Source organism: Salmo salar, chromosome ssa11 (genome assembly GCF_905237065.1).
Source record: "Salmo salar chromosome ssa11, Ssal_v3.1, whole genome shotgun sequence".
Taxonomy (NCBI): Eukaryota; Metazoa; Chordata; class Actinopteri; order Salmoniformes; family Salmonidae; genus Salmo; species Salmo salar.
The window spans coordinates 13,923,506-13,949,004 of record NC_059452.1 but is presented as its reverse complement, the minus strand read 5'-3'; the positions used below and the strand labels follow the sequence as shown (position 1 = coordinate 13,949,004).

At 42.0% G+C, this 25,499-nt stretch overlaps 1 protein-coding gene across 3 annotated transcripts in view; it reads left to right on the top strand.

Moving 5' to 3' along the window:
• The window catches only part of si:ch211-186j3.6 (neural-cadherin), a 255,716-nt gene that overhangs the window by 23,072 nt on the left and 207,145 nt on the right, over nucleotides 1-25,499 (top strand). The gene's annotated exons all lie outside the window — the stretch shown is intronic.

The following is a 25,499-nucleotide window of genomic DNA, read 5'->3' as shown; positions in this document are numbered from 1 at the left end:
GACCGCAGAGACTGTCACCAATTTCAGCTTTTAATGGCCTAGTAAATTCGATGATTTGGAGGTGAAACAGTTATTTCATCACCTGCCGAATAAAACCGAGGTAAAGACAGTTTCAGGTTGGATATTTGACGGATATTCGCCTGTAGTTTTCCTTATGTCCACCAACAGCAGTTAGGGACTGTCAACATAGTGACAAATACAATTTTTCTAATTTCAATAGCTCTTTAACCATTACGCCTAAAACTGTCAAAACTGGTTGTAGCTAACCTGATGGCATAGACACACATTGCACACATTTTTTTTGTCGATTTACATCTCACACTATTTTAAATTATTTATTTAAATGTCAATAGCTCATTGGTCATATGACCTACTGACTTCAAACAAGGTTCAGAATGTCCACTGACTACTGTTCTATATTGCACACCCTTTAGTTTGTCCATTTTCATCTCACAAGATTTTACATGAATTTTTCCAAATAAAACATTTAAATAGCTCCTTGGTCATGTGACCTAGAGACTTCAAACAAGGTTCATAATGTCCACTCAGTGGGCCTACACATTGCACACCCTTTAGTTTGTCCATTATCATCTCACAAGATTTTACATGAATATTTCCAAATTTAAGATTTCAATAGCTCCTTGGTCATGTCAATTACACACCTTAGAAGCGTGCAGTGTATATACACCCATATTGCATAACCTATAGTCATGTATCTTCTATATTGTTGTACATTAATATTAGTTTGACAATTAGGGGGTTCAGTCCAGTGTTGTGTTTACCCTTTCCTTTAACTATAATAATTGGTAGTTCTAAGTACTTCTTTTCCCTGTTTTTTAATTTTTCCATAGTATTTAACAGCGGTACACAATAGGAGAGAGACAGATTTCTCCTTTCATCGTTAATATCAACCATGAAGGAAAATGGCAAAGTACTAGAGTCATGTTATTAATTGTCCAAAGCAGGGATGGAGAGTGAGCTAGTGAGGTAGGCTGCAGTGGGTTTGCTGGTCAATACATATACTGAAAATTTAAAAGTGCTTCCTCACCATCTTATACTTTTCAGGGAAGTTAGAAACCAATATACACAGGCAGTTAGGAAAGCAAAGGCTAGCTTTTTCAAACAGAAATTTGCATCCTGTAGCACAAACTCCAAAAAGTTCTGGGACACTGTAAAGCATGGAGAATAAGAGCACCTCCTCCCAGCTGCCCACTGTACTGAGACTAGGAAACACTGTCACCACCGATAAATCTACGATTATAGAGAATTTCAATAAGCATTTTTCTACGGCTGGCCTTGCTTTCCACCTGGCTACCCCTACACCGGTCAACAGCTCTGCACCCCCTACAGCAACTTGCCCAAGCCTCCCCCATTTCTCCTTCACCCAAATCCACATAGCTGATGTTCTGAAAGAGCTGCAAAATCTGGACTCCTACAAATCAGCTGGGCTAGAATATCTGGACCCTCTCTTTCTAAAAGCTGCCGCGGTCATCCCCCTCTTCAAAAGGGGGAGACATTCTAGACCCAAACTGTTACAGACCTATATCTATCCTACCCTGCCTTTCTAAGGTCTTCGAAAGCCAAGTTAACAAACAGATTACCGACCATTTTGAATCCCACCGTACCTTCTCCTCTATGCAATCTGGTTTCCGAGCTGGTCATTGGTGCACCTCAGCCACGCTCAAGGTCCTAAACGATATCATAATCACCATCGACAAAAGACAATACTGTGCAGCTGTATTCATCGACCTGGCCAAGGCTTTCGACTCTGTCAATCACCGCATTCTTATCGGCAGATTCAACAGCCTTGGTTTCTCAAATGGCTGCCTCGCCTGATTCACCAACTACTTCTCAGATAGAGTTCAGTGTGTCAAATCAGAGGGCCTGTTGTCCGGACCTCTGGCAGTCTCTATGGGAGTGCCACAGGGTTCAATTCTCGGGCCGACTCTTTTCTCTGTATACATCAATGATGTCGCTCTTGCGGCTGGTGATTCTCTGCTCCACCTCTACGCAGACGACACCGTTCTGTATACTTCTGGCCCATCGTTGGACACTGTGTTAACTAACCTCCAGATGAGCTTCAATGCCATTCAATTCTCCTTCCGTGGCCTCCAACTACTCTAACTGCAAGTAAAACTAAATGCATGCTCTTCAAACGATCACTGCCCGCACCTGCCCGCCTGCCTAGCATCACTACTCTGGACGGTTCTGACTTAGAATATGTGGACAACTACCTAGGTGTGTGGTTAGACCGTAAACTCTCCTTCCAGACTCAAATTAAGCATCTCCAATCCAAAATTAAATCTAGAATCGGCTTCCTATTTCGCAACAAAGCATCCTTCACTCATATTGCCAAACATACCCTCGTAAAACTGACTATCCTACCGATCCTTGACTTCGGCGATGTCATTTACAAACTAGCCTCCAACACCGTATTCAGCAAATTGGATGCAGTCTATCACAGTGCCATCCGTTTTCGTCACCAAAGCCCCATATACTACCCACCACTGCGACCTGTATGCTCTCGTTGGCTGGCTCTCACTTCATATTCATCGCCAAACCCACTGTCTCCAGGTCATCTATAATTCCTTGCTAGGTAAAGCCCCGCCTTATTTCAGCTCACTGGTCACCATAGCAGCACCCACCAGTTGCACGTGCTCCAGCAGGTATATTTCACTGGTCACCCCAGAAACCAATTCCTCTTTGACCGCCTTTCCTTCCAGTTCTCTGCTGCCAATGACTGGAATGAATTGCAATAATCACTGAAGCTGGAGACTCATATCTCCCTCACTATCTTTAAGCATCAGCTATCAGAGCAGCTTACAGATCATTGCACCTGTACATAGCCCATCTGTGCAATGTGTAGGCCCACTTAGTGGACATTCTGAACCTTGCTTGAAGTCAGTAGGTCACATGACCAAGGAGCTATTGAAATTCAAATGTAAAAAAGGTTTGTTTTAATTTTGAAAAATTCATAAAAACTTGTGAGATGAAAATGGACAAACCGAAGGGTGTGCAATATAGAAGGGTAGTCAGTGGACATTCTGAACCTTGCTTGAGTCAAGTAGGTCACATGACCAAGGAGGTATTGAAATTCAAATGTAAAACCAGTTTGTACTTTGTATACGCTCCCTAACTAATTGAACTAGTAATACAAAATGCTTTTCACATTTCCACATGTTTATTAGCTTTGGAAAGTGAATTAATGTCCAAATCGTGAAAAAAAAGACCTGTGCAATGTTGTGTGCAATTTTTCCAACATATGACACTTATTTGGAGTCTGTGGCTCAAGTGGTTTGAAAGCTATTGAGGTTTGAAAGCGTGACTATCCGTCGAATATCCAACTTGAAACTGTCTTTACCTCAGTCCGAATAAACACCTCAAATGTCCCTACTCCTGAAAAAGTCAATCTGGCCAGATAAACTGAAGTGGACTCAGCCCGAGTACCATTAGCCGGAGACCAGAGTAATATGATTCTGCTGGATTTGGGAAGAGCTCGGCCTGCATGAAGCAAAACTATTATATCTGTTTGGGCTACTCGCAGTCAATTTGCAGTCTACAAATGATTTGTAATTGTGTTCCAGCCCCCTAAACATCCACTCAAGTAAATATCGGCTCGTGGCTGAATCTAGTTTATGATCCCTGCTTTATCGTGCAGTGTGGCTGGTGTTACGAGCCGATCCCGGTGACTGACCAATAAGAACATGGCTGGCACTGAGTATGCACTTAATAATACAATTATTGTGAATAGTCAGATTAATATAATTGTTCGATTTAAACTTTTACATGCTTTAAAAGAGGAAGAACGATTCCCCTAATAATCTTGTTTACATGACACTTCTGAAATCAGGCTACCTGATGGGAGTTTGATAAATGCAGAAATTCAGAAATCAAAATAAACCTACCACAGCGATCATGCTAATTTTGGTAATCCTGTTTGATTCTGAGTTCAGAGATAATAGTTTGTATGTGAAAACTATTTCTATGATGCATACTTTCAGTTTTTCCGAACTCACTTCACTCGCTTAAAGGGAAGCTTGCGCTGCAGGTGCTGGCGCATGTGCAGATCAAATACGCCGTTGCAGTTGACATAGCCTCACAAGCCAATCGCAGAATGTGACGACAGAACTGAAGCAAATTGTACTATCTGGCCAGGTTAATATCAAGATTTTAATATGGTAACATCGCACATTAATAATGGTAAAATACTGAATCTGACATAGTGTGGGAAGGCCTTTAGGGGGAGATGAGCTCAAAAAGCACACAATAACAACTCACTGAGGAGAAAAACAGAGAAACTTACAGAAACACACTAACTTCTCACTGAGGAGATTGCCCGTAGCCTACATAAACATTATGTGGAGGTCTAAACAGAATAGACTGCACAAAAAAAGCTAACACTGAAAGGGGAACCCGTTTTGCTGCTAGGTAAAACCCTTTGCAGAGGGTTCTACGGAGAATCCTTTTATCTTTGAAGGGTTCCTCCTATAACCCTCTGAACGGTTTCACCAGTCTTGTTAGCCTTTAAAAACTCTTTATGACAATACATTACATACGGTATATCATAAGGCCTTCTTTGAGAGCCTAGTTGTACCCTAACACAGAGATGCTAGAGTGACGATATCCAACAATTGGAACGTTTAATCACCCACATTCAGAACGACTGCATTCAGAACGTACTGGTCCCCCTTCCCACGGGGGACCAGTACGGGGGAAAAAAAGTATGAAATGTATGCATTCACTACTGTAAGTCGCTCTGGATAAGAGCGTCTGCTAAATGACTAAAATGTAAATGAAGATTGAGTAACCTACTGTAGACTACCCAAATCATGTAAACTAGAATAACTATCTCAGTAACCGTTGCAATAAGTCCAACTACTAACATATTAGATTAGTTTAGGAAAATTAATGTTATTTATCTTTGCTTGATTAATCTTATGCAACACAATCTGTAGTGGCTTCCTTTCCTCTTTACCATAGCCACTGCCCTAGCCTGAAAGCGGGGTTGTTTCGTACGAATACAGTCCACATTCAAGGTTTCCAAACGGCCAAAACATTCAATGAGATCCAGGGATATGGTGCAACAAAAAGGTTCATTCTTCTTATATCTAAAAAAATAAAAATAATAATGATTCTCCAATCAACTTAAAGCATAGATTAATTGACATGTAAAATACATAATATGACCTGTTTGTATGTCTGTATGGTCAAAATACTATATCTCTCCCGCATCTAGCTAGCATCCTCCCCCCCGAAGGCCCAACTTCCTTCCTTTATCCTAACACACTTACCACAGTATAATGAATGGGCAAGCTTACAGATTGAGCTGCTTCTCTTGGCACGTTGTTTTCCTTTCATAAATATTGTTTAAAGTGCTGTCGTTGCTCAAATCGAATGATGACCTTTTCTGCTTCATCTAGGTCATCTATAGACAGACTTCTTTTCCAAATGTCAGTTTGAACTTGTCAATTTGTTCCTTCAGTGTGTTTGTTAAACTCTGATCTTAACCTGGATCAGTTTTTGTAAGAACTTTCCTTTTCTGGCTTAACTGCAGAAGAAGTCTCTTCAGTTTCAGCATCCAGGCAACTGCTTTCTTCAAGCTGTTCCATGTTGAATAGTACTCAGTTTGCTGGTCAGACTCTTTTTTTCCACACTTGTACTGTTTACGATGACGTCTTCTCACCTCTGGATCATCCGGAGGGATGGAGCCAAGCTCCTCGGGTACTTTTGGCCATTGTGTTTCTGCTTTCTCCAGGAATTCTGGTCCTTTGCGCCATCTCTTTGAGTTCAGGAAAGTTTCAACATGTAATCCTCAAGGCATCATCGGCTGGGTTGTGTTTGGAGTTCAAATACCGCCACTGTTTTTCTTTCGATAGGTATGGGATCATAGCAACCCTATTAGCCACAAAGATATGGAATCTCTTGGTATCGTTGCAGATGTATTTTAGCACAGACTGGCTGTCTGAACTTGAGGAGTCAACTTTCTGGACAATCTGGAGCTCCAACCTTAACATCCTGTCCACTCGCACTGCCAATGTTGCTGCGGCAAGTTCCAGTCTGGGGATCGTCATCTGCTTAATTGGAGTCACCCTTGATTTCCCCAGTATGAATGCGATGTGGACCTTTTCCATACCATCTGTTAACCTAAGGTAGCTTGCCGTGCCATAACCTTGTTCACTTGCATCACCGAAGTGATGCAGCTGTGCGGTCTTGATTTGACCAAAGTTCTCAGGCATCATACACCTGTCAATGTGGAATCTGGACAGCTGGTCCAGCTCTGAGTGCCATCTCTTCCATGAAAGAGAGTGTTCTTCGGGATGACTTTGTCCCAGCCACACTTTAGCTTGCAGAGCGCTTGAAGAATTTGCTTTGCCTTTAATACGAATGGTGCGAGGAAACCTAATGGATCATAAATTATGCTAACAGTTGAGAGAATACCTCTTCTTGTAAGGGGTCTGTTCTTGACAATGACTCGGAAGGTAAACACTTCACTTTCAATGTTCCATCGGATTCCAGGTTCTCTTTCAACAGGCAGCTTTTCTCTGTCCAGGTCCAGTTCTTTTATCTGCTTGGCGTTGTGTTCAACAGGGTTAGAAGCCAGCACAGCGCGGCTGTTGCTGACCCACTTGGTCAATTTGAACCCACCCTGAGAGCACACATCCTTGAGGTTTTTTCTGAGAGCTATGGCTTGTTCTTCTGTGGCCACTGACTTGAGGCAGTCATCAACATAGCAGTTGGACTTGACTGTTTGAATCACCTCTTCATCGTACCTCTCACAGTTGTCTTCTGCAGTCTTTCGCGGTGCAAAGTTGGCACAACTTGGAGAGGATATAGCACCGAAAAGATGTACCGTCATTCTGTACTCCTCCAACCTTTTGTTAGTATCACCGTCCGGCCACCATAGGAATCGCAGGAAGTCTAAGTCATCTTCATGGACACGTACTTGATGGAACATTCCTTCGATGTCTGCCATCATGGCAATGTGCTCTTGCCGAAATCTTAGCAAGACTCCTATAAGCGTGTTTGCCAGGTCAGGGCCTTGAAGGAGTTCACTGTTGAGAGATGTGCCTTTATAGGATGATGAACAGTCAAACAACACTCGTATTGTTCCTTTGTGCTTATGGTGAACGCCATGGTGTGGTATGTACCATACCTTGCCTTTCTCTCTGAGGAGCTGTTCTTGTGGTACCTTCTCACGTAACCTTTTGTTATCACCCCTTCCATGAAGCCTTTGTACTCTGCAGCATAACGTTCATCCTTCTTGAACTTCCTGATAATATTTAGAGCCCGCTGCTCAGCCATGTCACGATTGTTTGGCAGGACTACATCTTTGTTGCGAAAGGGCAACGGTAAGTAGTAGTGACGGTCTTTGAGTGTTATGGAGCTTGATACTATCTCCATAAACTTACGATCCTCAGCTGACATCTCACTTTTCCCTTCATACTCTCTCTCATGGAAGTCATGGTTGTACTGATTTACAAGAAGAACCCCCAGGTCGGCCATTGAGATACGATTGGCCATCACCGTAGGACGCCATGGTATAATTGTTAAGAGGACCGTTAATCACCAATCCAAAGAGGGTTTTCACTGCATACGGTCTGTTGCCTTGGCTATTTATGATTTGCCAGGGTTCCATTGCCTTTGGAGCATTTACGCCAATCAGGAGTTCGACGTTGGCATCAATCTCCTTCAACTGAACCTCTTTCAGGTATGGCCACCTTTTGAGATCTTTCTGACTGGGAATGTTCTCTCGCCACTGGGATCTTATTCTGGGTGTAGACCTTTGGTAATGCAAGAAATGTGTCACCTTCCACATTGCCAATCTCTAATCCAGATATCTCAAAGCTCTTGGTAGGACTCTCCTGTCCCATTGTGCGTAGCAGAATTTCAGTCTCACTGCCTTTAACTTTCAGCTGCCTCATGAGTCTCTCCGTACAAAATGTTGCTGAGCTACCAGAATCGAGAAACGCAAAGGTTAACACAGACTTGCTTCCATTTGCCATCTTTACTTGAACTGGCACAATTGCAAGTGCACAATCTGTACCGGCCCCGGTATCTTAACCAGCTTCCAGTGAAACAAGAGCACTGCTGACAGTTTCCTCCCGCTTTACTGCTACACCACTCATATCTGCCTTTTGAGATCTAAATCTCTCTCTTCCTTCAATGTGCAGGATAGTGGTGTGCTTTCTTTGACACCTCTGACAAGTAATTCTTCTTTTACATTCTTTGCTTAAGTGTCCTCTCATTAAACAGCCAAAACAAAGGCCTTTTGATCTCAGAAACTCAACCTTGGATTCGTGTGGCTGTGCCTTCACTTGTTGGCAGTCAACAAATAAATGCTCACCAGCACAAAATACACATGAGATACTGGGAGCATCAGAAGGTAGGTGCCTGGTCTCTTTACTTTGAATGTTTGTTCTTTCAGAGGTTTTTCAGAGTCACAATCTGCCGCTACAGCTACTGCAGTGGCAAAGCTGCTTCCCCTACTCTTGGACTTGAACTGCTGTTTAGGCTTTTAAAAATGTTTTGTTGGACAGGGGACGTTGAACATCTCCATACAACGGATCCTGCAATATTTTGGCCTGTTTTTCCGTGAACGTCACAAGATCACTGAACTGGGCCCTCAGGTGGCTCCTCTCTAAAATACCACATGCTGTAGACCTCCATTTTCCCCTTAGTTTGTAGGGAAGTTTTGACATGATCAACTTTATGTTGGAGGGAAGATTAAGCTCTTCCATGTTCTGTAGGTCTTGCATTGCGTTACAGCAACCTCTTAGATAGAGTGCATAGCCACCCAGTCCCTTTCCATCATCCAGTTTGATGTTTGTCCAGTTCCAAACCTTTTCCATGTAAGCAGTGGTGACTTTGATTTCATTGCCAAAGTGTTCTTTTAACAACCTCAGCCTCTGCATAGCCTTTTCTGGCTTCCATATGCAGACAACTACAGACCAGATCCTTGGGCTGACCAGAGGTGTACTGTTCCAGGTAATAGAGCCTATCCTGGTGACTGTTTGCCTTATCTTCTATACCATGCTCAAATGCACGCATGAATGGCCTAAAGTTTAGAGGATCACCGTCAAACATAGGTATCTCCCTAACAGGGAGTGTGGCCTGTTTGTGCTGTAGTACAAGGAGGTCATCAATTTCATTCTGCCTTTGCATGACAGTAGAGAGGTTATCATGGCTGGTATTATGGCTGATATTATGGCTGATACCCGCAGTGTTGATTCTGTGTTGATTGCTAGACCTTGCCGTTGGCTGCTGAAGGGTGTGTTTTATGACTGTTTTCTGAATGGGTTTTGATGGCTTTGTTGTCGGTTGTTGTAAAACCCTTTGTAAATGGGGTCTTTGGAACTGCACCTAATGCAGCAAACTCAACAGGTAATGGTTCAGGTTCCTCATAGACCTCGGGTTCCTGGTTCTCAAAATAAGAGTTAATTCCATCTTCTTGGCTTAGTAAATGGGCTGCCACAGCATGGGATTGAGAAGTTGACTCAACACTCTCCAGGACCTTCAGTCTGGCATTATATGCTGCTATGTCCGTTTCCAGTGTCATTTTTTCCATCCTAACATTCCGTTGAGCTTTCTGTTGTTCCAGTTGAGCTTTCTCCAGTTCCAATGCATGCTTGTCCTGCTTGGCGAAGCTAGTAGAGCTGCTCGTTCTGCCTCAGCTTTTATGCGTACAGAGGACACTGAGGAAGCCGTCTTAGAATACTTTGCTTTACTTTATATTTTTGACACATTGGAAATGCTGTCTTGTGGTTCAATGAGCGTTTGTGGCTCAGCATCATCTTTTTTCCATATTTCCACCTCTTTCAGGAAATGTTCATAAGTTCTCATTCTTGGATGATAATAGTTAATGATCTCCTGTTCCTGTTCCTCCTCTGGGACCAGCTCTAGCACAGATTCATGAGCATTCTGAAAGTCATGTTCCTGCTCCTCTTCTGTGACCAGCTCTAGCACAGATTCATGAGCATTCTGAAAGTCACTGAGAACAGCATCAAATGCTTCAAGACCCTCATTCACAGTTTCAACGTTTCCTCCATCAACAAGAAGGACTTTTATTTCATTCATTTTGCGTGTACACACTCCAAGTTTGCCTCTCCGGGCTGCATAGAGTGAATTTAAATGCTCCTCTGCCGTCTCCAGTGGAGTCTTATTTGGGATTTCATCCTCCATCATTCACTTTTAGTACACTCAATTTACAATGACACAGTTGTTGGTTTGATTGTTAAACGCAATGCCCCTTTAGACCTTCTTTAATGCTTTAAAACACAGTCATCCATTTCAGCATATTGACCCATTTTGAATTGAACATGTGCAAGTTCGGCATTTTAGATGCGTTTTAAACATTTCATCCCATTATAAGTTTTGTCCCCTTTAAGGAAGTTTAAACACGCAGTATCTTTAGATCCTTTAGTTGCGTTCCGTTGATGCATTGCATTTCCACGTTAGGCCAAATATTAGACATATGATTAGGCTACATTGTGCATAGGATCTCAGTGTTTCCCAAACTTAAACTTCTTTATTGTTTTCACAGCGCTGTGTTTTGAATTCCATTCCCAAGTTTATCAAACGTTCCAATTATAAGCACATTTGTCCTTCCATAATATGCATTATCAAACGATCGCATTGAACAGGACAGCTCATTCATTTTCAGTGGTTACTCACAGCTGGCGAATTCTAGGAGTTCAAGTCCTTCCAAGCGAGCTGTCCTTATGGTCCGCATGCAATGACAAATAAAACAATATCCAGAGTGTGTCCGAACCGGAGCTTTCCTTCCGATAGTAATCCTTCACGGAGTCTTTTGACTTGATTGTAGTGGCTTCCTTTCGTCTTTACCATAGCCACTGCCCTAGCCTGAAAGCGGGGTTGTTTTGTACGCATACAGTCCACATTCAAGGTTTCCAAGCAGCAAAAACATTCAATGAGATCCAGGGATATGATGCAACAAAAAGGTTTATTCTTCTTATATCTAACAAATAAAATGATTCTCCAATCAGCTTAAAGCATAGATTAATTGACATGTAAAATACATAATATGACCTGTCTGTATGGTCAAAAGACTATACCTCTCCCGCGTCTAGCTAGGACTCCTCCCCCCGAAGGCCCATCTTCCTTCTTTTATCCTAACACACTTACCACAGTACAATGAATGGGCAAGAGGGGGGGGGCGACGACAGTTAAACTAACAACAAATGAATACATCTCAATCAGGTAAATATAAATCATAAAGGTATGTACCTAATATTTCCTCATATACATTAATATTTAATATATTAACACAAACGTACATGGAGCTCTGTATGTTCTGTCTTTTACATAAATATGTCCAAATTGGCTCTAACACAATCAATGTACATGCAAAAACACAGATATTGAAACAAAACATTCTGAAAATTATGCCGAGTAATATGATAATGATGGTTTGGGTTGGTTTACCATACAATACACTTAAAGAGAGCTCCCTTCTACTATCCTACTCTCTAATCAATAAAATCACCAAAGTATTGTAAAAGAACAATAATTAAGGTATTACCAGATACATGCAAAACATATTCCCAGGTACAGTTTAGACATTCTCAAACCTATCTTCGAAACGTTTTAAAATCTGATTACTCAAACTCCTGATGTTAAAGTTTAAACACTGATGCTCTGACACTATATAAAGAATACAATAAAAATATTATTCAGATTCTTGCCTTCCAAAGAATCCTTCTTGCCTCCCAAAGAATCATCAAATAACCCTTCTTATGATGTTAAAGGTTCTAGGTAGAACCGTGTACCTTTCCAAAAAGGTTCTTAAGATGAAAATAGTTCTTTGTAGATCCCTATCTCTCTACAAATAACCAGCCAGAAAAGGTCCTCATTTATAGACTCCATTACTCACTGTGTTATGGACGTTCTCTGTGATTTTCTCAAGCTCAGTGGAGATTAGATGTTCCTCATTTGGCCAGAGAGAGCTTGGGGGAAATGACCTGTCTGTCGCTGGCTTGAAGATAATGAGACATGAGATCTCGGTTATGAAATTATTAGTGACTATAATCGGATGATGTGAGGACTGTTTGAGAGGCTTTAACCAGACAGACGACTGAGTCCCTATGAGGGAGTGCTTCAACTGCGGCTTAGTCCTTCCTCTCTTAGAGCAATAAAGTGATTGTTTTTTAAGGTCAGGCGCGTAAGTGTGTGTCACCCTGATCCGTCACACGGTTTTTGAGAGGAGACGGGGATCAGGGTGCGCTGGAATTGGAGGATGAATCTAGAGGAAGAAAGGAACCAGAATGGAGCCTGAGGAGACATGGCAGGGCAGGTGAATCATGTGTATGTGCTATGCTGGTTTGTAGATCTCTAGCTTTGTAAAAAGAATAGATCCGAACTTGACTGTTCATCTTTTCTAATGGAAATGTGTCTTTGCTCTGCTCTCCACCCTCAGACACCACACACCACTTGAAAGGGGCACAGGGTCAGCCACAGTGAAGTACAGCACAGCACCCCAGAGGATGTGTAGGAGGTGGATGGTATAAGCAGCTTCAGCAACTTTAAACATTCATTAATGGAATCCGCTCCATGGTCAACAACATATATGAAAAATGGATGAACTCACAGGGTTTATGATTCATTTTAGTGTTCTCTGTAAAACTTCAGAATATAGAAGTTTGTTATATAAAGGTTCTAACTCTTAAGAGGTTGTGCCAAAGCCAGGGCTGACCAACCACAGTTCCATTATCCTCACTTCTTGAAGACAAACCACAGCTGCCTTGGGGTTCATTAGAAAACCAGTCTAATTTCAGTTTAAATATAAAAAGAAGCCAGTTTTCTTCAGTGTCTTTTTCCTGGTGTTGAGTGTGCTCAGCCCGCTCATCTCGTCATGCAATAACCCTTCCATCTCAAAATGCTCTGAGTGGAGTATAGAGGGTTCAGTGTCCAGGGAAAAGATGTCTTGATGGGGGATCCAGCCATCCAGCTCTTATGAGCCCCTGGGTAGAAGACATCTTCTGGCCCACCGGACAATCGACAATGACGACCTCCATCAGCGCAAGCATGCACGCACGCATACACTCATGCACACACATACACACAGCCAGAATGTGTAGCCCATTCACTACCATGAAGTGGTCTTCTACGAAGAAGTGGTCTACTTCCAGGAATTAGTCTACTACCAGGAAGTGGTCTTCTACCATGAAGTGGTCTACTACCATGAAGTGGTCTACTAACATGAAGTGGTCTTCTACCATGAAGTGGTCTACTACCATGAAGTGGTCTTCTACCATGAAGTGTTCTACTACCAGGAAGTGGTCTTCTACCATGAAGTGGTCTTCTATCATGAAGTGGTCTACTACCATGAAGTGGTCTTCTACCAAGAAGTGGTCTACTACCAGGAAGTGGTCTTCTACCAAGAAGTGGTCTACTACCAGGAAGTGGTCTTCTACCAGGAAGTGGTCTTCTACCATGAAGTGGTCTTCTACTATGAAGTGGTCTACTACCATGAAGTGGTCTACTACCATGAAGTGGTCTACTACCATGAAGTGGTCTTCTACCATGAAGTGGTCTACTCACCCAGTGTAGGGCTGGAGGGTATACTGTATTTTACTATATACCGGTATTGATGCACGGACCAGTTTGGGTTTTTACTTTACCTTCTAAAACGTTATTTCAATGTTTGCTTGATCCGCCACGCCTTCGTGTGTAAGGTCCGTTTTTATAGTTCACTCCGCTGCTTGAGTCCTCTCTCTCCCGCTCTCTCACCAAGCCCTGACCCCTGTAACTCAAGGAGAGCAGGTGTTGGTGCTTGACTTGGCCACGAGACCACTTGCCGACATCCACTCTTCAGTCTGCATTGTCAATGCATGGTCAATTTACCACATGGAGCCCTGCTGATCCGTCCTCTGAACCGGAACCCCCAACAGAAGCTAGCCAGCTAACTAGCTACAAGCTAGTAGTCAGCTAGCCACCGCTAGCGGTCATCAGCTACCTTAAGCCCGGACAACTCTCGCCGGTCTGCACAGCGCGACTCAAACCAGAGCAAACCGGACTTATTTTTATCCATATCTCCGGATTCCTACCGCAAGCTCTGAACCTTTATTTTTTTTCACGTGGATCGTCGCAGCTAGCTAGCTGCTATCACAGTGGCCACTCTTGGCTAACGTCTCTTCCCCGAAGCAAGAACCAATTAGACTGGAGTTAGCCTTGCTAGGCCCATCTGCTAGGCCCATCCCCCAGCTAGCCGCGGCCCGCTAGCTGTCTAGAGCATATCAGACTGTTAGCTTAAGAGGCCCATCGGACAAATTCTTTGGCCACTATATCTATTTCGCCAATTGGCCTGGTTTACCACATGGAGCCCTGCTGATCCGTCTGCCGACGTAACACCACGAGGGAGCAACAACAGACTTTCTTCCGTCGTGACGTCCCTCAAAGGCCCTTTTGCTAGCTTGCTACCCCCGGCCCGCTAGCTGCCTGAAGCCACTTACTGGACTCCTATGATCACTTGGCTACGCATGCCTCTTCCTTACATCAAATATGCCTTGTCCATTGCTGTTTTGGTAAGTAATTATTGCCTTATTTCACTGTAGAGTCTCTAGCCCTGCTCAATACGCCTTAGTTAACACTTTAGTTCCACCTCCCACACATGCGGTGACATCACCTGGTTTAAATGATATTTCTAGAGACAATATCTCTGTCATCGACACTCTATGCACAGGTTTACCCCCACTGTATTCACATCCTACCATACCTTTGTCTGTACATTATGCCTTGAATCTATTCTACCGTGCCCAGAAATGTGCTCCTTTGACTCTCTGTTCTGAACGTACTAGACGACCAGTTCTTTTAGCCTTTAGCCGTTCATGCATGTTAACATTAGAAGCCTCCTCCCAAAGTCTGTTTTATTCACTGCCCTTAGCACACTCTGCCAACCCGGATGTCCTAGCCGTGTCTGAATCCTGGCTTAGGAAGACCACCAAAAACCCTGAAATTTCCATCCCTAACTATAACATTTTCTGACAAGATAGAACTGCCAAAGGGGGTGGAGTTGCAATTTACTGCAGGGATAGCCTGCAGAGTTCTGTCTTACTATCCAGGTCTGTGCCGAAACAATTTGAGCTTCTACTTTTAAAAATCCACCTCTCCAGAAACAAGTCTCTTACCATTGCTATAGACCACCTTCTGCCTCCAGGTGTGCCCTGGACACCATATGCAAATTGATTGCCCCCCAAAATATCCTGTGGCGGACTGCATTAGCATCGAATAGCCCCCGCGATATGCAACTTTTCAGGGAAGTTAGGAACCAATATACACAGGCAGCTAGGGAAGCAAAGGCTAGCTTTTTCAAACACAAATTTGCATCCAGTAGCACTAACTCCAAAAAGTTCTGGGACTGTAATGGCTGTCGTAAGAGAGAGAGAGGACCAAGGCGCAGCGGGTTGCATGTTCATCATATTATTTATTGCGAACACGAGAAAAAAACAAGAAAACAGAGAACGACAGACTGACAGTTTTACAGGCTAAATAATAACAGCAGTGTGAAATACAACTACCCACAAAATACAAACAAAACCCATACCTATGACTCTCAATCAAAGGCAACTACAAACACCTGCCTCCAATTGAGAGTCCAACACCCAATTACCTAACATAGAAATACTAAACTAGAGATAACATAGAAATACAGAAAAACATAGAACATAACCCAAAACCCGGAAATAATAAAACAAACACCCTTCTAATCAAACCACCACCCCAAACCATGTGAAACAAATACCCCTCTGCCACGTCCTGACCAAATATAATACAATTACTCCCTCTGCTGGTCAGGACATGACAGGGACACTGTAAAGTCCATGGAGAATAAGAGCACCTCCTCCCAGCTTCCCACTGCACTGAGGCTAGGAAACACTGTCACCACCGATAAATCTGCGATAATTGAGAATTTCAATAAGCATTTTTCTACGTCTGGCCATGCTTTCCACCTGGCTACCCCTACCCTGGTCAACAGCCCTGCACCCCTCACTGCAACTTTCCCAAGCCTCCCCTTCTCCTTCACCCAAATCCAGATAGCCAATGTTCCAATGTTCCAATGATCTGCAAAATCTGGACCCCTACAAATTAGCAGGGCTAGACAATCTGGACCCTCTCTTCCTAAACTTATCCGCTGAAATTGTTGCAACCCCTATTACTAGCTTGTTCAACCTCTCTTTCGTATCATCTGAGATCCCCAAAGATTGGAAAGCTGCCGCGGTCATCCCCCTCTTCAAAGGGGGAGACATTCTAGATCCAAACAGCTACAGTCCTATATCTATCCTACCCTGCCTTTCTAAGGTCTTCGAAAGCCAAGTTAACAAACAGATCACCGACCATTTCGAATCCCAATTCTCCGCTATGCAATCTGGTTTCCGAGCTGGTCATTGGTGCACCTCAGCCACGCTCAAGGTCCTAAATGATATCATAACCGCCATCGATAAGAGACAATACTGTGCAGCTGTATTCATCGACCTGGCCAAGGCTTTCGACTCTGTGAATCACCACATTCTTATCGGCAGATTCAACAGCCTTGGTTTCTCAAATGACTGCCTCGCCTGGTTCACCAACTACTTCTCAGACAGAGTTCAGTGTGTCAAATCGGAGGGCCTGTTGTCCGGACCTCTGGCAGTCTCTATGGGGGTGCCACAGGGTTCAATTCTCGGGCCGACTCTTTTCTCTGAATACATCAATGATGTCACTCTTGCGGCTGGTGATTCTCTGCTCCACCTCTACGCAGACGACACCATTCTGTATACTTCTGGCCCTTCTTTGGACACTGTGTTAACTAACCTCCAGATGAGCTTCAATGCCATACAACTCTCCTTCCGTGGCCTTCAACTGCTCTTAAATGCAAGCAAAACTAAATGCATGCTCTTCAACCGATCGCTGCCCACACCTACCCACCCGTCCAGCATCACTACTCTGGACGGTTCTGACTTAGAATATGTGGACAACTACAAATATCTAGGTGTCTGGTTAGACTGTAAACGCTCCTTCCAGACTCACATTAAGCATCTCCAAAATTAAATCTAGAATCGGCTTCCTATTTCGCAACAAAGCATCCTTCACTCATGCTGCAAAACATACCCTCGTAAAACTGACTATCCTACCGATCCTTGACTTCGGCAATGTCATTTACAAAATAGCCTCCAACACTCTACTCAACAAATTGGATGAAGTCTATCACAGTGCCATCCGTTTTGTCACCAAAGCCCCATGTACTACCCACCACTGCGACCTGTATGCTCTCGTTGGCTGCCCCTCGCTTCATATCCGTCGCCAAACCCAATGGCTCCAGGTCATCTGTAAGTCATTGCTAGGTAAAGCCCCGGCTTATCTCAGCTCACTGGTCACCATAGCAGCACCCACCCGCAGCACGCGCTCCAGCAGGTATATTTCACTGGTCACCCCCAAAGTCAATTCCTCCTTCGTCCACCTTTCCTTTCAGTTCTCTACTGCCAGTGACATGAACGAACTGCAAAAAATCACTGAAGCTGGAGACTCATATCTCCCTCACTAGCTTTAAGCACCAGTTGTCAGAGCAGCTCACAGATCACTGCACCTGTACATAGCCCATCTGTAAATAGCCCATCCAACTACCTCATCACCATATTGTTATTTATTTATTTATTTTGCTCCTTTGCACCCCAGTACCGCTACTTGCACACTCATCTTCTGCACATCTATCACCCCAGTGTTTAATTTGCCATACTAATAATTTCGCCACTATGGCCTATTTTATTGCGTCACCCCCCCCTTATCTTACCTCATTTGCACACACTGTATATAGACTTTCTTTCTTTTATTATTGACTCTATGTTTGTTTATTCCATGTGTAACTCTGTGTTGATGTTTGTGTCGCACTGCTTTGCTTTATCTTGGCGAGGTCGCAGTTGTAAATGAGAACTTGTTCTCAGCTAGCTTACCTGGTTAAATAAAGGTGAAATAAAAATAAATAAATACAAAATAAAAAAATGCAGCAGATGCAACAAAATGTTGCTGCTTTCTACTTTGCTTCTTAATAATAAACCACAAGCGTTCTATAATGACACTATTAATTTGTTTATCTTACTGTCTGCAAACAGCTGGTTTGCAGACAGTAAGTGGTTAAAATAAATAATATTAGCCGCTAATCGCTAGTTAGCTGGCTAGCTGGCTAATAAATGTACTGCGTAAGAGCAACGTTAGCTAGCTTATACAACCTGATACCCGTGCTGGTGTAGGCCTAAATCAGCATGTTGTTTGTTCAACAGCATCTTCTAAATCAGAGACGAATAGGCAAAGCAGGAATATGTTAGCTACGTGAAGTAAGATAAAACATTTAATGTAGCCAAAGATTATAGGGCCCCCTGGGAAAACCTGACCAACACTTTGGTTTCTACCTTGTCACAATAACTACTCCCTGGCTTTTTCATTCGTTGTCCTGTCAAACAACACTGTATTCAAAGTTCCCACTATTAAATTCTAACTATAGAATTAGAATAGTCATTCTATTTCCATGATTCCAACAGTTCACCCAAGTGTTTTGATCTAAATCGCAAGTCAAATTGCAATGTCAATATTTGGATAAAACTAAGGCTTCGATGTTTTCGCCCATATCGTGCAGCACTACATGGCAGTGTGGAAATGATCTCAAATGAATGCAGTAAATGCAGGATGTGATGAATGCTGAAAATTATATGTGGTTGAAGTTTGATTATACAGTATAAAACAATCAGAATGGAGAAAGACCCATTGAAATCACAATGTATGTGTTGCCACCCTTGGGTCATGCACTACTCATAAAGCAAATGTCGAACTTGTGTTATTCAAAAACATAAAATCAAATACCGCCATAATGTCAAAAATTTGAAAAATATTGTAATAATCATATTTTGGCCATATCGCCAAGCCCTAATACAGTGAACCAGGGCCCCCATGACGGACAATTCCCTCTTAGGAGGCTGTGAAGTTCTGCTCACTGGAAGCAGGCTGTGCTCTAGTGGTGAATATTTTTTTGCCCCGAAAGCAGCAATTGCCGTCTTTTGGGTGTGCTGAGAGAAAAAAAAGGTGTTGTGCGAGGGACTGTGATGAATACACTGAGTGTACAGAACATTAAGAACACCTTTCTAATATTGAGTTGCATCCCCCAATTTGTCGGGGCAGGGGACTCTACAAGGTGACGAAAGCGTTCCATGCTTGCCCATGTTGACTCCAATGCTTCCCACTGTTGTGTCAAGTTGGCTGGATGTCCTTTGGGTGGTGGACAATTCTTGATACAAATGGGAAACTATTGTGCGTGAAAAACCCAGTAGCTTTGCAGATCTTGACACAAACCAGTACGCCTGGCACTTACTACCCTACCCCATTCAAAGGCACTGAAATATTTTGTCTTTCCCATTCGCCCTCTGAATGGTACACATACACAATCCATGTCTCAAATTGTCTCGAGGCTTAAAAATCCTTCTTTAACCCGTCTCCTCCTCATCATCAACACAGATTGAAGTGTATTTAACAAGAGACGTCAATAAGGGATCATAGCTTTCACCTGGATTCACCTGGTTAGTCGATATAATGGAAAGAGCATAATGTTTTGTACACTGAGTGTATATCATGTCATTGTGAGGAAAGATTATCTGTGTGGCATTTTATTAAATGAATACGGTAAAGATGTCATCTGGAATTTGGAACAACAACACTCGGTGTTTAGAAGCCACCTGCAGAGAAAAGACAGTCTGCTCCCAGGTTCACATGATTTAAAACAGCCCTCTGGTCCTTAATTAGCTTCACTTGAATGCACCAAATCATGAGGCAGTCTCATTTATTCCCCCAAGTCTTAGTCAAATGCTTTAATATGGCTTGAACGTCTAAACGGTTTTCTTGTGTTTGTTTGCCCAAGGATGAATGGAAATGGATTCTTATTATTTACTGTCACTGTATATATGGGTTATATTACAAGTGAATTACACTACTAGATATCCTCTCTCTCAGGTCTGGTGTTGGTTTGATGAATGACCAGGTTTATATCATGCTCTGTACCGTGACTGATCCTTAGAGACGTGTGCAGTTATCTTGTTTTCCCGTCAACAAGCCCTTGGGGTTTGGTTCTCTCCCACATAATGCAGCATTTGATTACGGTTCCTCTCTTGAATTTTTGGAGGTGTGAAAACAGATTGAGAGACGTAGAAACTAAATGAAACAAATGTACTAAAGTAAACTAAAGTACTGCTGTTGAATCCATTGTACATGTTAAAGTATTTACTGTAGATGCTTGTGTGGTGGTTTGTTTTGGGGCATTCCAATGTTTGTTATTTAAATCCAACACCTGTTTGTTTGTTGTACACTTACAGTACACTTTGATGTTTGTTCAAATGGTTTCATATATCCTTTGTGTAATCTCTGGATCTGACATCTTTCCGTTGCTTTATTCAGATCAGTCTGTTCGTGCTGATGTGTTTTTTTTTCTTCGTACTTGAGAGGTCGCGTCTGACGTGCAATCACAAAAGAGAGATGTTGTATCTATGTGCAGCTCATTGCTTCAAGGGGTGCCATTCCTAATCCCATTTCTCTTTTTCTGCTAATTTTCCTGTAATCAGCTTAATTTGCATATTCCCCTAGTGGGGCGATCAGAAGTAGAGGAGGAGTTTACAGAAACTCATCTCCTCTAATGTCTCCAGATTTGTAACTGCAGCTATCTCTGTGCATCTGCAAATTAGCTTGATATGCAACCTGAAAATTCTGCTGAAATGTTACGGTTCATTTCATTAATTTCTTTAACTTGTAAGTGAATTGTCTTCCTTGGCACACATCGGAATCATCTCTGTGAGAGCTGTTTGAAGTGTGAGATTATGAATTAATCTCTCTCTGTCGTTTTTGATTACTAACATGAGTTTGAGAGCTTTCAACGCTGCACGGTCTCCTCTACTTTTCATCTGTATTCTACCCCTCCTGTCTTTTTTCCCCATGCCTCTGTTATCTTCATCTATCTTCCACTCCTTTCCCCCTCTTTTCCTCCTCTTACAGTATATGCTCTCCTCCTTTCTCTTTACCTCTTTTCGCCTCTTGTCTGTCCTCCCAGCTTCTCTCCTCTCAGCTTTTCATCAAGCAACATATTTTTTCTGCATTTTTCTCTGACATTTTATCACCAAGAAGAGAGTCTGTATTGCACCTACCAAATCTGCATACACAAGTGCTGTGTTTCAGTAGCAGTGCGTGGGTAAAATCACTGGGGAAGCCAAGCCAGAAAAAAAGGCATAATTTGTTACAACCTATGTGTTGTCATAATTGCGTTGTTTGCGCTGTAACCTGTTAATTCATATGCCTTGCGACTGTGATATATACAGTGCCTTCGGAAAGTATTCAGACCCCTTGACTTTTTCCACAATTTGTTACGTTACAGCCTTATTCAAAAATGTATTAAATAAAACAAAAAGTCCTCATCAATCTACACACAATACCCCACAATGACAAAGCAAAAAATAGGTTTTTAGAAATGTTAGCAAATGGATTACAAATAAAAAACAGAAATACCTTATTTACAATAAGTATTCAGATCTTTTGCTATGAGACTCGAAATTGAGATGGAAGGAATATTCCGTAGAGGTCTGAGACAGGATTGTATCGAGGCACAGATCTGGGGAAGGGTACCAAAACATTGCAGTATTGAAGGTCCCAAGAACACAGTGGCTGACAAACATCTCTGCAGCACTCCACCAATCAGGCCTTTATGGTAGTGGCCAGACGGAAGCCACTCCTCAGTAAAAGGCACATAACAGCCTGCTTGGAGTTTGCCAAAAGGCACCTAAAGACTCTCAGACCATAAGAAAAAATATTCTCTGGTCTGATGAAACCAAGATAGAACTCTGGCCTGAATGCCAAGCGTCAACGTCTGGAAACCTGGCACCGTCACGCCAGGAAACCTGGCACCATCTCTACGGTGAAGCATGGTTGTGGCAACATCATGCCGTGGGGATATTTTTCTGCGTCAGGGACTGGGAAACAAGTCAGGAATGAGCAAAAGATGAACGGAAGATAAGGTCTTGTTGTTGACAATAGGTATTTGCAGTAAAATTATACTGGAGTTCTCGATTGTGAGATCGGTGTATTAAATTTCTCCTAAAAGAGAAACCTACAGAGCCACAAGGCATACCAATAAATCAGCTGTCTGTCTAACATGCTACAGCAGTGTCACACCCGTTTTGCATGTCGCTAGTTCCTTGCTAGTGCTAATTGATCTACATAATTGACAGGTATGCTTGAAAAGAACAGAGAGGCCCGCACACTGAATTTGCTCCGAATTACCACCTTTATTCGATCTACAAGAATCTTTGTTGGGTGACAGTTATCCCACACATTCCAAATGCATCACAGGTCTCTTGCTTAGAACATCTGTTCACAATGACAACATTGCCAGCACTTAGATGTGTTTTTTTCTGTTATTGTGATAATTAACCTTATGTGTCTGCTGTGTGCTTGAAACAATATCCTTTCACTTCGATGTTAAATGAAAAACATTATCCAGTGAAAAAAGTACATTTAGTGACAGTTTGTTTAATAAGGACTATGACCTCTTCCTCCTGCACAATCATTTTCATGATTCAGTATTATCTGTGTTCTGCATTTTCTGCTAGGGAAAAAACAGCGATGGGATTTATACTTTTACAGGAATGTGTGTTTGCCTTGTGTAGGAGTTCTGCATTAAGACATGAATTGGTTAGTTTGAGGTTTGTGGAGTGTAATGCTTCATGCCTCTTCTCTCTGACTACTGACCACTAAATTGTACTCTCTCAGATCTGAACTTTGGACAAAAGTATCCATTGCTGCAAATATAACTAGCTGACATTTGAAGCATAAAATCTACTTAACTTTTCATCTGGTTTATTTGAAGACACCATGGCTGCGCTTACACAGGCAGCTCAATTCTGATCTTTTATTATCAGTGGTGGAAAATGTAACCAGTTGTCATACTTGAGTAAAAGTAAACATACCTTAATAGGAATTGACTCAAGTAAAAGTGAAAGTCAGACAGTAAAATTCTACTTGAGTAAAAGTATAAAAGTATTTGGTTTTAAATATACAAAAGTACAATTGCTAAAATAGTATCAAAAGTACAAGTATGAATCATTTCAAATTCCTTATATTAAGCATACAAGACAGCACCATTTTCTTGTTTTTATGGCTAGCCAGGGGCACACTACAACACTCAGACATAATTTACAAACAAAGCATTTGTGTTTAGTGAGCCCGCCAGATCAGAGGCAGTAGCGATGACCAGGGATGTTCTCTTGATAAGTGTGTTAATTTGGACAATTTTCCTGTCCTGTATTCAAAATGTAACGAGTACTTTTGGGAGTCAGGTAAAAAATAGTACATTATTGTAATGAAGTAAAAGTAAAACTTGTCAAAAATATAAATAGTAAAGTAAAGTACATATACCCCAAAAAACAAACTTAAGTAGTACATTAAAGTATTTTTTTTAAAGTACTTTACATAGCTGACAATTGTTGATCTTTTTACTAATCAGATTCGATATTTTGCCAATAATTGGGCAAAAGATCAGAATTGGGCTGCTTCCTGTGTTAACACAGCCCATAAATGTGAAACTGTCAAATTAGAGATGCGTTTGGCTGTGTTACCCAAATTGACATGAAACGCATTTTGGATCAGAGCTGTGAATTGTGCTGTAGGGTGGCATTGAAATGCTTTTGGATGACACTTAGATTGTCTTTTCATTGCACTGAATAATTAGGGCCTTTTTAACTGCCATCCTTAAAACCAGAAACGAACAGCAATTAAATTCTATTGTATGAACGTGTTAATGCTTTGGCTGCTTATTATCATCAGATATCTGTTTTTTTTTCACCGTGTCTTTCCCAGTTTGATGTGTTTGATCTGTGTGAGTGTGTGTCCGGGTTTTTTCATATAACTGTATTGTGTGTATATGTCAGTGGATATTTAGATTGTTCACATGGAGGAACTCAACAGCATGTGCATCCAAGTGGTTCTTTACATGTTCATGTGGCTGGATATCATCATATTGTCCTTCCACGACTATCTATCTCACGTTTTCTTTTCCTCTCTCTGTCTCTCTGTCCGTGTTCCCATCCTCTGGACTTGGTCTCGGTCTCTATCTCACTGTCTTTGGACTATATTTTCAGCTGATGCTAAGAAGGGGGAGGGGTGGCAATATTAGAGGTGTCCTTAAAAACAAGCGCACTAATTTTTGCAGCACTAATGGGAACGCTCTTAACCGTAGTGCAGTTGATAATGGCATGTATTTTGAGAGCCTATCCAGCCATGACGCACAGTGACCATGGAAGGAGAGATGTGTCTTTTGTGACGGTGGCTCTCGTATTTAGAAACATCGCCAAAAAATATTGGTTCCCCTCCGGTTTTGTTTAATTTGATTGAAAACCAAGCATTCAGTAGGCTACCCTACCCCTTAATCAAGACTGGTTTAGCAGCATCACATAGGCTTTTTATCCTGGTCATTAGTCAAAAGTAGCTTATTAATAAAGGGGTTTGAAATGGTCTACTGGGAGTGCTTTTGAAATATGTTGGTGTTTTTTGCCCTTAAGCTTCATTATTCACAATTCAAATACCTGCATTTTGTTTGTTTAAATAGGCTATCCCCATTTTCAAAGAACGTCCGATTACCAAAGACACGTTCCAAACTATTCAGTCCTCCTATAATATCATATCAACAGTACATTTTGGGGAGAATCTGCCTCCGTGTAGGCGACGATACAATTGACAGGAGCCTAGTGTTTTGTATAAACGTGCGAATGTTATGCGTGAAGACATTTAGGCCTACGTGTGCACACAGTGCCATGGAACAAGAGAAGAGATTTATGATATCACGCTTCTGACCCTAACCTATTTAGAAATATTGTTATTGGTTTAAAAAACAGCTACATTTATTTTTTGTTTCATTTGATTAAAAACCTGATTTATTAGAACGATTCACCGCCGTGGGTTCATGGTAAGAACGTACATGACTCGAATGCAGTCCAATTTTGTCTACTATTTCTGGAGAAGTGCAAATGTGATCTGTAAAGGTGGTTCCATGATATGCTTATGAAACGTTACATTTGCAAGCTGTATGAAGGTGAGTGGACATTCCCCCTTTCTCTTTCTATTGGACCTTTATCCAGCTCCTGTCAAAAGTTTGAATGTGTGTAAAACCCTCCATAATCTAAGTTGCCTTGTCTGTATTACATCGTCCACGGGGAGCAATTATGGTGCCTGCAACTGTATTTAGACATAGCCTATTTAAAACAAGTTGTTGTTTAGTTATTCGAATTTGATTAGAATTACAGTATGCTGTATACTCACACTGTCTTTTTAGGACTTATCAATAGCCTAGTGAATTTAATCTTGCTTATTGACTATGTTTGACATGTCCAGACTGCAGCTTACAGTAGGCAAAGCCCCTTTATCAGTGTGAACGCTGTAGCCCATGTTTAACAATGTATTTGAAGCAATGCAACTAGAACAATGTGGAC